General features: G+C 43.4%; 1 long non-coding RNA gene across 1 annotated transcript; it reads left to right on the forward strand.

Annotated features, from left to right (window-relative positions):
* The first annotated feature begins 364 nt into the window (after positions 1–364).
* LOC146062469 (uncharacterized) lies at positions 365–11,400 on the forward strand. The gene is made up of 3 exons (XR_014471334.1): positions 365–718; positions 2,628–2,673; positions 11,282–11,400. It is a non-coding gene; the product is annotated as an uncharacterized LOC146062469 (long non-coding RNA).
* The last annotated feature ends 4,465 nt before the right edge of the window (positions 11,401–15,865 follow it).

A 15,865-nucleotide genomic window follows, 5' to 3' on the forward strand; every position in this document is an offset into this window, starting at 1 on the left:
CACAGCCTAAACTTAAACTTCCCCACCCAACCCTGGCAAAGGACAGCAAACCACTGCAGTCAGTACTCACAGGGCCGGTGCAAGTGCTATCAGTGCCCCAGGCGGGGCAGGGGGGGGGGTGTGTGTATGTGACCGCGGGCACCACTCACTTAGCTAAATGGGGGGATGTGCGGCCACCTCACAGCTCCACTGGGGGGATACAGCCGCGGGAGCTGGGGTTTATACGGCTGCGGGCGCCACTCACTTGGCTCCACTGGGGGGGGGGGGGGATGTGGCCGCCTCCAACCAAGTCCCAAGGGGATTGTGGGGGATATGTACGAGTGCAGCACCGCTCACCTGGCTCCAGGGGGGGGGAGGGGGGTTGCCTTGCTACAAACTGCTGCCCTCCAGTGGCCAGCGCCCACAGGCAAATGCCTAAAGCTGCCTAGTGGTCGCAATGGCCCTGAGTACTCATCTGCATAATGATGATGACTGATACAGATGGACGAAACGCATTAACCCTACTCCTGTTATTGGGACCTTTTAATCCTATTGCTGTCCTCTTGGCTCAGATGAGCTCTATTTGCACTGATATATTCTGTGCAATATTTTAATGTTTTCTTTGTAATAAATGTCACCTTTTAAAAAATCATTTCACTGTATATTATTTTCCATTGTTTTCATTCATGTTTATGCTTGGATACTCATGGGATGCCAGAGGAGCTGAAAATGGTTTCTGGTATTTATTTTTAATAAGCCCTTTATACCCTAGGTGTGTGTGTTTTCTATATACAGATGTACTGAAGCTCATCGTGACTGTGACAGGTTTGACGTGATGTACCCTCAGCCATTAACCCTTGGCGTGCCAACATCTCTGTGAGCGATGTGCAAAATATCCCCTAAAAATGGCAGTGTCGCTCACATTTGTTATATAAGTCCAAATAAAAAATGTTGTTTTCCCACCAATTTAGACAAATTCACTCAGAACTCAAAGGGTTGAGATTGCATTGAACGGAACGATTCACATACTGAGTCCCATTATGGCTTACTGCCAGCCTGAATTGGCAAGCTGATATCGGTGGCTACGGGGATCGCACATTGGCCCTTATTCTTGTTCATTCGTAGTGGGTGCTCGTTCACACAGGGATCGATGTTTTGCTCATGTGCATACACTGGGTGCCTGCAAACTTGGCGAAAAGTCTGTTCGCCGAGTGCACACACTCAGCCTTTTTAGGGGGGTGGTGGTGGAGAGGGGCGTGGGGTGCCTGGCTGGGACATGGGCATTCCCATGAAAACGCTGGGCGTGCACATGCTAATGCATCCGTGGCACACGTGCAGGAGGCAGACAGCTCACCAGCTGAAATAACCGGAGGTCAGCTGCCCACCCAATTCCCTGCAATTCTACAAGCATATGTAAGAGTGGTCTGGACCACCCTTACAAATGCATGCGCCTTCACCACCATTCGATGGTCGGCGACCATCGAAAGATGGGGGAGGTTCCCACTGGCATGCAAATGGATGTTCAAGTCATACATACATTTGCAAGCCTTGCGAACGAATCCCGCTTTCAAATGGGTGGCGCCGGCTAACCATTCGCAAGGCGGGGTTAGGGTGACTCGCAAGGAGCGAGTGAGTCAACCAGAATAAGGGCCATTGTATATGCACCTTAAGTCTGGATGAACAGAGAAGATTCTGCTGCTATCTTCTGTAACCCAACACTGCACATTTATCTGCACACCTCTGTCCGTGATGTTGGTGGTCATGAGGTTCTGGTGAAATCGTTGAAATGCTTTTGGTTATCACTGCTAACTGTATACCCTTATGGATTCCAACAGTGTTTATAGGTCATAAAAGTGGTGTTTGTTGGTGATGCATGTAAGTTAAGTAGGGTTCGCCTTTAAAAATGAACGGTGACATGAGTAAATAAAGTACCAACCAATCAACCGTCATTTTTAAAAACAGCCTCGAGTGACAATTAGAAGCTGATTGGTTGGTACTTTATGAAGCAGGTTTAATAGCGAGTGATATTCCTATTCTCAGACGTTATGAATGATAAATGGTGCTTCAGCCAATCAGCTCCTAAGTGTCATGTTTTGTGTTAAGAGCCGATTGGCTGGAACACCATCTATCATTTATAATGAGTGTTAACAAGAATATCATTCATTGTTAAATCTACCACTACAGTATATCTCTCCAAGCTTTGATAAATATCCCCTTCAGTTTGTTGTACATTGGCCCTTATTCAGATCTGATCGCAGTACAAAGTTGTCCTCAAAATGGGCAAAACCATGTGCACTGCAGGTGGGGCAGATGTAACAAGTATAGAGAGAGTTAGATTTGTGTAAGTTATTTTGTTTCTGTGCAGGGTAAATACTGGCTGCATTATTTTTACACTGCAATTTAGATTTCAGTTTCAACACATCCCACCCAAATCTAACTCTTTCTGCATGTTCCATCTGCCCCACCTGCAGTGCACATGGTTTTTCCCATTCTGAGAACAAATTTGTACTGCAATCAGATAAGGTCCCTTACTGTATGTGGAATTAGCGGTAATCTCACAGCAGCCTGACCTTCTGTATAATATATTGTATCACCAAGTGCACATGTCCACCTGAAGAAGGCTTTCTATAATCCTGGTTATATTGCAGGTACCTACAGTACAGCTACGGTATATGGAAGCATCACCTTGCTCTGGTAGGTGGTTGATAATTATAACCGTTATTCCCCTGGTATTTGTATATAAACTCAGTTCTGTACAAACTTAAATAAACTGTTAAAAACGTTGACTATGTTGCCTTTTTAAGCAATTTAGCTACATACTATTTTCCTCCCCTAAAGAAACAGCTAGATGACGAATCCAGCATGTTGAGTACTTTACCCATTAAAGGAAGAGAGGTCATTAACTTGTTCTTCAATATATATTTTAAAAGCGTGTGATGGGTGTTTATAGAAGCACCTAGCAAGATCAATAATGAGTATGGTTGAATCCGGCACAGTCAGAGGGCAATGTAATTACATTGACTGTAGTAGGCCTTTATCCTGCGAACTTTAACCCCATGGTCATATTTCTAGACGCCACACAGTGGTCAATAAAACGTTAAATCTGATCTTCAAATAGATTCATGCCTAGGATCAATATTTTTCTTGCTATCATTGAGGACTAAAATGAAACAAAATAAAAAAAGGGGATTAACACTTGATTTGTAAAAATGGATTAAAAAAAACAACTAAATACAATGTAATGGAATGTTTCTCTATGTGGGGTATTCAAACCTTGCCGATATTTCCGACAGGCAAAAATGTTGTCTGTTTCCGACCAAGATTAGGTTGAATTTACATTCGACCTATTCAATGTTGGGTCCATTTTTCCGACTGTCGGAATAGATTCCGACAGTCGGAAACTGTACATCGGCGAAAACCACAAGTCGATGTTTGAAAACAATCGTGGATTCGACAAACCAGCGGCAGTTTTTGACAATGCAAGTTAAACTTTTACCAAACAACAACAACATTGCAAATGGGCTGATATTATCACAGCACACCACATGATAAATCGGCCTATATGGATATGAATTAAATTGGCACATATGTCAATTTAATCACATTGAGAATCATTTGTTGAGCATTGCAAGTCACACATTTTAATTATGTAAAAAGTATTGGCAGAGTGTCTATAAATACGTGCTGTGTGGTTGTTAGACGACACACTTAGAAGATATAACCAACTTGAGGTTTATTCAAGTGACAGGCTTGTAGAATACAACAGTACTTCAGTAGTTAACTTCAGGTGTAATACAACTGATGCATGGGAATCACAGTTTCAGGTGTTACTTAACTGTAGCGTTCAGCTTGTGCAGGGTTAATGGCAATTAACTGGTTTACGCTGCGGTATCTCTCCCAGTCGACGCTGCTGCCAATGATGATGAATCTCCCTGTATAAAGGTCACGCTTGTAACGGGAGTACAGCGGGGATTGCTCTTACGCGCTCCGGTGCACGTGGAGCTGCAAACAGGCATGGAGGATGTCACACACGCTCTGAGGCACACTATCACGCTATCTCTTCCCTACAGGAAAGGAAACGCTGCCAGCAGGGTCAGGGGTCTCTGCCCTGCTATTCGCTATGTGAGCTGTCACTCAGGGTGACGTCTAGCTACAGTGGCTGCAAGGGGACAAGGCAGTCTGTAGGCTGCACACTAAACAGTGTATGGAGACAGACGCTGGGCGCTGCATTCTAACACTCCCCCTCGCTCAAGGCTGTCTTCGGCTACATAAAAGAACTTAATACAATACTTTGTCCTTTTGTTATACCTGTAACCGAAAATATGGTTAGAGAGAAAAGACATTCAGAACATCAAAACTTCAAATCAACATTAAGAACTTAGACAAGTCCACAGTCCTTAGCGGACTCTTTCCCACAGATTGTAGAGTAAACATGCTGCTCCACAGCCAGGCCTATTGTGCCAATGGCCTTGTCTACCTCTTCTGGGTTTGGACTATCTCCTGGAGCTATTGTGACTTTCCATAGCTTCTCCCTTTTAAGCTGCATTTCCATAGCGAACTTCCATGTAGTGTAATTCTCTGAGCCTTTGAGTTTTGGAAAGTTCATGCTATGCCCTGTACTGTGCATTCTCGTTAACTCTTCCACAAATGACAATTTTGGAAATAATTCCTTTGTGTTCTTTTATGTACTGCGCTAGCACTTGGTCTTTAGGGGGTTAATCTTCGCGCACGTGACGTGCTGGGCCCATAACCTATTGGCAGAGTGTCTATAAATACGTGCTGTGTGGTTGTTAGACGACACACTTAGAAGATATAACCAACTTGAGGTTTATTCAAGTGACAGGCTTGTAGAATACAACAGTACTTCAGTAGTTAACTTCAGGTGTAATACAACTGATGCATGGGAATCACAGTTTCAGGTGTTACTTAACTGTAGCGTTCAGCTTGTGCAGGGTTAATGGCAATTAACTGGTTTATGCTGCGGTATCTCTCCCAGTCGACGCTGCTGCCAATGATGATGAATCTCCCTGTATAAAGGTCACGCTTGTAACGGGAGTACAGCGGGGATTGCTCTTACGCGCTCCGGTGCACGTGGAGCTGCAAACAGGCATGGAGGATGTCACACACGCTCTGAGGCACACTATCACGCTATCTCTTCCCTACAGGAAAGGAAACGCTGCCAGCAGGGTCAGGGGTCTCTGCCCTGCTATTCGCTATGCGAGCTGTCACTCAGGGTGACGTCTAGCTACAGTGGCTGCAAGGGGACAAGGCAGTCTGTAGGCTGCACACTAAACAGTGTATGGAGACAGACGCTGGGCGCTGCATTCTAACAAAAAGAAAAAGGGGCAGCTTGGCAATAACAAAAGTACATAATGCATTCATATAATATAAAAAAAAAAAAAATACAATATTATTACACGCTGTTTGAACCCTCAGCTTACCGGGGAACTCTACTCAGCCCATCCAGTTACTGAATATCAGATAATTCCAGGGCCGGTGCTAGCCGCTCAGCAGATCCTGCAAAGCAGGGAGGCGCCAGGCTGGAGGGGCGCACTCCCTGCTCTGCTGTGGTTGGGAAGGGAAGGTGGATAGTTGGAGACCTGCTCTGGCTGCTGCAGCAGCTTCTGCCCTGCTGTGGTTGGGAAGGAAAGGTGGATAGTTGGAGACTTGGTCTGGTTGCTGCAGCAGCTTCTGCCCTGCTGTGGTTGGGAAGAGTAAGTGGTTGGTCGATTCATAATATGGACAGAGATGTGCTTTGTAAGGTGCAAAAGTGCAATGTATGCATTTTCTGCCTATTTGTGATATTAAATAATGACTAAATTCAGAAAAATATAATTTAGTTGTAAATGACTTATTATCTTGCTTTGCAATTTCATGATAGTCAATTAATCTCATTCGGGATTGACTATAATGTATCATTGAAATCTTTGATGGCTTCTTCGTTCTTTTTTACTTTGTAAAACAAATTGTCTTTTTTATTTATTCGACAATCTAATTACTACAGTAATAAATTTCATTTGTTTTGGCTTGATTTGTTTAACTCTGCCAATTTCCTGTAGACGTATTATTGGGTCCTAGTTAACACCGGCATGTGAAAAAGTGTGATTTATTTTTAATAGGGTAAAATTTGTTTTCTAATGGAAGCGTACCGGAAGCCCTGGGGATAGGATCACCTTATTCCTGAGTTCAGTGTTCACAGTTTGTATCATGGCTAAGCAATAATGCAAATAATAAGGGATTTTAAATAGTACATTGCTTTACTTCCAGTTCTAGCTGTTTATTTCCACGTAACAGTTTGTTTTGAATAGGATGCTCCTACTATAGAGACTCCCAAAATAGCTAATAAGTACCAAACCCTGACTCTCAGGAAACTACTATATAAAGGGCCCCAACGAAACTACACAAGTACCGATATATCTCATGCGATTGATCAAGCCATGATAAATCGCATGAGATATATCTAATGGTATACTATTGTACCATAAGATATATCTGAAGGGCTGGATCAGGGGGCCACAGGGACTGGAAATGCCAGTCAAACTTCCTGCGACATATCGAATGCGCAAAAAGCACTCCTTTTTCCATCCGATTCCGATAAATCAATGGTGCAGTATGAGCGATCTAGGGGCTCCTATACGACACTCGCAGGGGACCGCACATCGAATCGGATCAGATGGAAAACACAATGTATTTTTTTATTTAATTTATTAACAGTTTCTTATATAGTGCATACATATTCCGCAGCACTTTACAGAGAATAAATGAACATTCGCATCAGTCCCTGCCCCAGTGGAGCTTACATTCTATATTCCCTACCACATATATATACACACACACACAAAGACATTCTAGGGTTAATTTTTATGGGAGTCAATTAACCGACCAGTATATTTTTGGAATGTGGGAGTACCCAGGGTAAACCCAATCAAGCACGGGGAGAATATACAAACTCCGCACAGTTGGGGGCCATGGTGGGAATCGAACCCATGACCACGGCGCTAGGGGGTAGCAATGCTAACCATTATATCGTCCATGCTGCCCCAATGATTTGACACATTACAAACTATGGTACTTGTTTCCTAGAACGGCCACACCGATGTTGATCGGGTCAGTCGCATCGCATCGCATGCGACCAAATCGCATGCGATGCGACCGACGCGATGGTCCCGATTTTTACATTGATTGAAATGTGAATAGGGTCCCTGGGACCCTATTTTACATTGGATTCAATGTAAAATTATCCCCAGACCCCAATTTTAACCCCCTCAACGCCACCCCACGATTGACGCCAACCCGAAGCGTTGCGAGCGGCGGCGGTACGCGTCCTCCGACCTTTTCATACCCCTACTATCCACGTCGGCGTGGAGTTGAGAATATAAAGTGTGGCGAGCGCAGCGATCCACCAAGCCCGAAGCTTGGCGAGGGGTATAACTTCACAGGTATACGCGTCCCCTCGCGGGGCTCGCTGCGCTCGCCACGCTTCGGGCTCGGTGGCTCGCTGCGCTCGCCACACTTTATATTCTCAACTCCACGCCGACGTGGATAGTAGGGGTATGAAAAGGTCGGAGGACGCGTACCGCCGCCCCTCGCGGGCTCGCTACGCTCGCCACGCTTCGGGTTGGCCTCAAACGTGGGGTGGCCCATTTCCCATTTTTTTCCCGATTTCAATGTTAAAAATATTTTAACATAGAACCCTATGGCAAAATCGGGTGCATCGCGTCGGTCGCGTGCCATGTTAATGCACCCGACCGACGCGATGGACCCGATTTTGCCTTTGCCGGCAAAATGGAACTGATTTCAAAGGAAATCGGGTCCATCGGGGGTAATCGTGTACCTTAAGTTAAGGTACACGATTACCCCTGATGGTGGCCGTTCTAGGAAACAAGTACCCAAACTATATATCGTCCCGAAAGGTCTTAATCACCTGAAATTGTGCAAAATCGTTGTAATGTATGGAATCCTTAAGACTAAATGGCCATGTTACCTCAATTTGTAATTGCTAGACATGTCTTATGATAATTAATTCAGCCATTTGTTTTGATTGACACATGATATTGAAATATTTTACAGCAGCTGAAAATGACTTCCTAAATCAGGATTTATATGCTCTTTAATCTTACCTTCGATGGAAGGCTTTGCATATGGTTTCCCTTATTTTTATTTGTCTTTAGTATTATTTTTATTAAAATAGTTTTCAAATAAGCCTTGTTCTAGAGCACTTTCATCTAAATTATGCATGTAATATTATACCTACTGTATGTGTCATTTACCAGTCTAATATAGAAGGGCAAGATATTCATATTAACCTGAACTTGTTTTATTACAATAGTTGCATGAAGTAATTAAGTCAACTTTTATTAAGAAAAACAAAATTATTATTTTGTAATAAAATTAGCCTTATTCCACAGATTTGCAAATACATAGTAATCTTGCAGCCCATGGCGGTATAACGGGTTCTGGATGGTAGATCAACAGTAAACTCATTGACATGCCTTAGGTCGATAGATACAAAATGTTGACAGTGAAAAGGTTGACACATATAAGGTCGACAGTGCTTAAGGTCAACAGGTACAAAAGGTTGATAGATTCAATGGTCGATGCACCTGTGGTCTACATATGGTTCTTTGAATAATTTTGTTCAACTTTTTCATCATTTACAATCCATCCTTCCTTTTGACTGTATCGACCTTTTGTATGGGTCAACCTTTTCAGGTAAAAAAGATATTAACAATATGTTAATCCCGAGCCCATATCAATCACGGATGTTCTCTAAGAAAGCAGCTGCCAATGGGAGTAGTCAATTCCCAAACAAAACATGCACAAACAGAAACAAAAAGAAGCATTGCTCTAAAAAATTAATTGAACGACAAGTGAATCAATGAACACATTTAATATCAACAATAAAAAAAATGGACAATAGTAAACAGTAGGACCATTTGTTAAAAGAAATAAAAACCTGCACTGAACCATTAGGCAAAGAATCCCAATTGGTCGGAGTCCAAGATCACAGATTGAACAATCTGGAGGCCGCTGGAGGTAGGTATCTGGAGTAGTATCCCAATTGATCCGTGTTGGTAAATCCTCACTAGCGGGCAGCTAAATGTTAAGAACAAAAGTGACTGTTGTACTCTGTAAAGTCGAGGGAGGCAAGGTCAGATGTATAAGCAGGTAGGTATGTACCAAAGTCCTTAATGCAAAGGTCCTTACCAGGTGTGACCAGATCTATATTACTTCTCTGCTGATTTTGAAGGAGCAACCTAAATCTATGTTATTTCCCTTTGATCACTCCTATCCACCATGACCTGCCTCAACCAGATGACCCCCTATTACATCCTTACCCTTACCTTTGCTCTAGATAATGCTTCCCCTCTATGCTATGCCTCCATCTGCTGTTTCAAACCACAGCCCTGACAGTTAAAACTGGCCCATTTCCTGCAAAAATGACCATGTACTGCAAAACACCTCTGGAGGAAATTACGCTGTCTGGCAGATTTCTTCTACTTCAAGTTCATCTCCTCTTCCTTACATCTGCTTTGCTAAGCAATTCTTCTTCTAGTTGTTCATCTCTTCTCGGTCACTCCCCACCACTTTCAACACTCTCCTTTGCCTCCACTGCATTCCTTGCTCACGGTCATTGCCTTTGCCTATTTCTCTTTGAGATTGAGGAAATCTGCCATAAAATATCCTGCTCTCTCCCCTCTGCCAATCCATCCCCTCACTCCTACCCTCCCTTGTGCTACATCCGCCGAAAAAAGTCCACTCTCTAATACTATGCTCTCGCCCCTCCACCTGCCCGCTGGGCCCTGTCCCCTCTTACCTCCTCCACTGCCCTTTTCTCACTGCATGTTCCTTCCTTACTAACCTCTTTAACTTATACTTTTTCATTGGCATATTTCCCTCGCCTTTTAAACATGCCCTATCTCACTTATTCTTAAAAACCCAACCTTGACCCAGCCTCACCCAACAGCTACCATGCCATTTATCTTCTCCCATTTGCCTCCAAATTATTTGAGCAGCTTGTCTACATTCTTCTCACCAGCTACCTCTCTGTCAACTCCATCAGTGATCCTCACCATACTAGCTTTCACCCACTTCACTCCACTGAAACTACCCTAACCAAAAATGTCAATGATCTGCTGTTGACCTATTTTAAGGGCCACTTCTTTGCTCATCCTTCTTGACCTTTATGCGGCCTTCAACATCATTACTCACCCTCTCCTATGCACCATTCAGTCCATTGACCTCTCCAGCACTGTCCACGTCTGGTTGACCTACTAAGTCTCCAACCACTCCTCTGCTTCTGGCTCCACCTTACACCCCACCCCCCTCCAGCCTTCTTATTGGCATGCTGCAGGGTTCTGTCCTTGGTCACCTGCTCTTCTCCTGTACACGTCTTCCCTCTTCCTTGAGCCACCGATAACACCTGTATGCTGACAACATGCAAGTGCTAAAGGAGTTAAGTAAAGGTCATGCAAGTGAAAGGTCATGCAAGTGACTTGTCAAGGTCAGGCAAAATTTTCACAAAACAAAATGTATTTTGTAGCATTATTTATGTAACAATTTACTGTCTCAGGATTCTTTTATGGTTTTTATTTAAGAAGATTACGAAAGAGCACAGCTTTCTGTTTGCGGTCTAGATTATATTTCTCATCTTTATTAAATCACCTTGCTAATACTGCTTCCTGAATTATGTTTTCAATTTACCTTTCCCAGGAATGTATTTCTTTGACTCATTTATCTTAGTATAGTTTAAAATACGTTAACCTTGCTTAAACTGTTTTCAACTACATTACAAGCTTCTAAAAGCAACACACTTTCTTTTTAACAGAATAACTTACGCAAAAGGTCACATGTATTATACAATACACAGTTGTGATGGCAGTATTAGAAATTACACACTGGTACTCTAGACAAATGAAATGTTTGATTTCATGTAATAAGGTTAATTTTGATGGTAATTACATTATATATGAATGTATCCCTAGGGACATCATACATCTGGGCATACAACACAAAGCAGGATTTAAATGATCTTACCAAGAAAACATTGTAGACATACAGGAAAATGGGGGGGGGGGGGGGGGGTATGTACTAAACCAAGAGTGATAAAGAGGAAAATATTGTGGTATCATTCCACAGTAATGTAAAAACATACTAATGACTTGCCATCTTGCCCATGTGGGGAGGAAGGACAAAGTCACACATGAGGTGGTGTGCCAGAATCACACATGGGGAGGTGAGTCCGAGGGTTGAGAGTGATGCGCTACTGCACAAGTTTTTCTTTCTTTTTTTTAACCTCCAGGATGCGAATGGAAAAGAGGACCATTCTTCTGCAAGGGGTGGGTGCGTATATATCTAACCTAACCCCCATTGTGTAAAGGATTCTACTGAAAAGGAGAACTGAGCGGCACCAGGGACAAGGTAAGTAAATATCTTTGTGTATTAAAGTTGTACTGACAATGGTGTGTGTCCTGTGATTAAAAAAAAAAATCATTTACAGGGGGACTACAGGTACCAGCATTCTCTTAAAGCCCCACATGATGGTACTTCTAGTTCTCCAAGTATGTAGGGTAGGCTTTCTGGGAACTGTAGCCATCCTATAAAAGACTATATCACTCTTACTTTTACACAAATGTTATCAAATTGGCACCCACCGGCCGGGGTGCTGTAGATAGCCCCCATTTTATTGAGTGGACCCAACTTTTTTGGAGCATCAAGGCTGGGGTTTGTAGTTGGGTGGTTGAATGCTTTGGCTTGGAGGACCCAGTCAATTGTGTTCCCTGGCTGTGGCTTTACCTCCAGTAGTGGACCTGAAAGCATTGTTTCCCCTATGTTTCCAACACCAGGACTGGCTCAAGATCCCAGTGCTGGTTCACTGAAATACATAGGAACCACATATTTCCGATGGTGGTTTGCCACAATTTTGGTGCAAAGTTGAGTTTGACATTCAATTTACATGTGAATTGCCCATTAGTAAATTAGTGATTTGTAAAATTGCTACTTTGTTGCAATAAAATCAGCAAAATTGCAGAAACGCAATTCTTAGTAAATTTGCATAGCATCTGTGTAATACGGCCCAGACAGCCAATTCATTTAATATCTGGCAATATCATTAGTTGCATTTCTACATGTTTCAGATCAATATCACTGCATTTCCAGTTTGGCAGGGATGCTGTAATTATTTTTTTTAGGATGGAAATGTTGCATATATAAATGTGTATAGAAATAGAAACAACTACCGTAAGTGTTTCCCTTCACAGCTGTCACTGAGATAATAACTGGCACCAGATCTTGATTTAAAAAAGGAAAATCCATAGCCGACATAATAAATATATGCAGGGTATATCAGCAAGTAATGTTTAAATGCATGGAAAGAATTATACATTTATAGAACTATCACTTGTAATATGCCATAATGCAAATGTAAATCGTTCATATTTTCACATTATAATTAAATTACAATTCTCCGTAAACAGTTTTGAAAACCCATCATAGACATCTTTTATGTTGTGCGTCAAATGGCAAATAGTATATCACATATTATACAGATACTGTACATAGGTTTTCAGAAATAGGGGTAAGCCCATATAGTGGGTACAGTATTAGATTAGAGGGATAGTCAAGCCAATGCAACTGCGCATGTGCAGTACGGATCCTGCGTCTTTTGATACAGTTGGGTTGTAGATGTCAGATGATTGACAGAATGCAGTCGTTTGTGGGCGGGAGGGGGCGGAGTTGGCTTACGTTTCACCAAAACATTGTCATGTCTTCCCAGGGCTGCCATTAGAAATTGTGGAGCCTGCCCGGGACTGATTTCTAGTCCGCCGCCGCCCCCCCCCCCCCCCACCCAGAGTGAAGTGAAGTGCAGAGTCCCCCACCTCCCCTTATGCTGCGCTACCCCAGCTGAATCCCACAGCTCGCAGAGCGCAGTCTTTTCCTCCACCGCCGCACGCTGGTGGCAATTTAAAATATGCACTGACTTGGAAGCCAATCAGGGGTAGATTTATTAAGCTCGGTGAAGTGATGAACTGTCTGGTTTTTATCACTGGCCAATCAGCTCCTACCTGTGAAGTTACAGGCTTGGTTTGAAAAATGACAGGTAAGAGCTGATTGGCCGGTGATAAAAACTAGACAGTTTATCACTTCACCGAGCTTAATAAATCTACCCCTCAGTGCGGCTGCTGGTATGCGAGCTCTGATTGGCTCGCTCACCAGAACATGCCGCACTTTGAATTAGTGATGGGCAAAACGGGTCACTAACGAGAGCTGGGATCCAGCAGATCAGTCGGTGAAAAGATCTGTATCTTTTGGGCAGATCAACGGTTCACTTTGAAAGAAGGGGTAATTTGAGAATAGCATAATTTGTTTTACAATCATTTATTGCCATTTTTTTTAACTTTTTTTTTTTTTTTAAAACAGTAAGCTGAACAAATAAGAACATACATAACCGAGTAAAACACTGATCGATGGCTGGGTGCAGAATCGCCATCGATGGCAACCGTCGATGGTGTCTGCACCGATGGCCATCCCTAGCAGCAGCAGCCTTGTTATTCTTTCTTTTACTTGCAGTAGCAGCACTGAACGCAGTCTCCGGAGTTAGTACATCTCAGCTGCCACAGGTGGCAGTGCTGAGATCAGGAAAATGCATTGTAATGAAAAACGAAACTGAAAGTAAAAGAACGACGGCTCCCTCAGTCTTTTATGGAATCCGTTCAAAAGACCCGCTTCGTTCAGGAATGATCCATCTCTACTTTGAATGGCCACCAGCGTCCGGAGGTAAAGTAGAAGCCTGCGCTCTAGAAGCAGTGGGCTTCAGTGGGGGCTGCAGTGCTCAGCAGTAGCACAGATGCATGTCCCCGCATCATTGCTCACCGCTCATCACTGCCCTGTACACACTGGCTTTTGAGCTGAAAGCAGCTCAGATGACAAAACTGAGCTGCTTTCAGCTCAAAGTCACCCAGTATGTATGTGCCCCTACTCCGGCCCACTGGGTATAGTTTGTGCCGATTTTGGTGGAAAGTTTATGTCTTTACCGTTTGACGATAATTGAAGATAGAGTATATTCTCAATCTATCTGCTTCCAGTGATTGGAATTCCATGCCAATATCTGCCCATATTTATAGTTGGCTTTGTCTACATCACCCCCCTCACTGCCTGTGATGGTATTTGTCATTATTATTATCTGTATTGCCGTAACCCCCCATTCCTGGTGCAGCAGACCCAATCCAAGTCAGATGAATCTGTGCATGCACACACCTGTGATAACCAATTACACTGGGAGCCACTGCCATCTATGTCCATAATAGGATTAAGTGAGTAATTGGATTACTCTGCTAATCCCCTACTCTATTGTTCAATGTATTGCATTGCAGCTGAGAACAATAGAATAGCCATGGCTAGCCATGGTGAGCCATGGCCAAAGGAACAAAGATGAAACTGGCTCCTACTGTAGGTCAACTACCGGTAATGATATATATGGGACATAACGGTATACTGTACATAAACATGTATAAAAATAAACTGTTGGGAAAATGAGGTGCAGAGTTATACAGAGATCTGTGATCTGTCTCTGAGGAGCGGAGTGATTTTAGGATGTGATTGCTCCTGAGGGAGGCAAGTTGAGGAGAGTCTTCCGAGTATAGCCCAGTACACAGTAGATGAGATTTGAAAAGATAACCCTCAGAACAACATCGTTCAGAGGACCTTGTTCTGTTCCGTTCGCTCCCCAGCACATTTGCATGGAGCGATGTTTGGCATCTGCGCATGTGCAGATGCCTGGTGCGAATGGGAAAAGTAAACTGCAAGTTCGGCGTCACATTCGCACTCAACAGTGTGAACGGAGGGCGTCGGGCGGTGGCGGATGGATGCGCCCATGGGAACCATGAAAATGCTGGACGTTCCCATGGAAATGAGGCAGTGACGCCATATGTCAGCTGCCCGCCCTGTCCTTGCACAGGGCGCACGCAAAGGTAAGACACCTGAGAGTGTCTTAATCTTGCGTTCTCGTTTCACATCATTCGATGGTCGGCGACCATCAAATAAAGTGGTCCTCGCCCACAAGTCTGCGAATGGATATTTATGCAAAACATCCATTATCAGCCGCGTGGGTGAATTCGTCGAGCGAAGGGGGTCGGTTGGCATTGCGAATTGCGGGCGGCGTTAAAATCAGACACAGCGCTGAGAACTTCACAACGCTGCCTGTGAACCAGAAAAAACTCCAGTGTGTACGTACTATATTGTTGACCTTCGACCACCACCGATATTGTTACTGATATCGGAGTCATATAGTGTGTGTACGGGGCTTAAGACTAATCACCCACAGGCTAAAACCACTCTGCTCCCCTTCTCGGAGATTTCTGAATGGCACATAAGCGGGGTAAAAAAAATAATTGCCAGTTTCGACCACATTAGGAATTGCGTGCAGGGCTGAATCAGGCCCTACGTGTCCCATATAAACTGTATGGAAAGAACACTAATTGCTAAGCCCATTTTAGTTCTCAAAACCGCTGTCATAGGCATTTTCTTATTGCTCTTTGAACTTTTAAAATATATATTTACTGTGTACAGTCTATTACTGACGCATTATCGCCTTTGCCTCTCTGCTTCTTGTCATGCATTCCCCTGACATGTCTTATCAACAGCTGAAATGTCATCACCTACAACGCACTGTGCGCCAATGGCTGCAGCCTTATTCTTCATGCTCCTCTGTACGCATTAAACACTGTCTGTATTCCTGTTGGCTTGAGTGCATTCATTGATCTGTTCTCCTGTCATATAAAATAACCCATCTATTTATAAGCATTGATATAAAATATGAATGAACACATTTATACAGTAGCTAGCTGCTCTTCTGTTCAATAGTACTCGCCACATATTAATTGTTTTC

This window comes from Crinia signifera, chromosome 3, assembly GCF_055691185.1.
Source record: "Crinia signifera chromosome 3, ASM5569118v1, whole genome shotgun sequence".
NCBI lineage: Eukaryota > Metazoa > Chordata > Amphibia > Anura > Myobatrachidae > Crinia > Crinia signifera.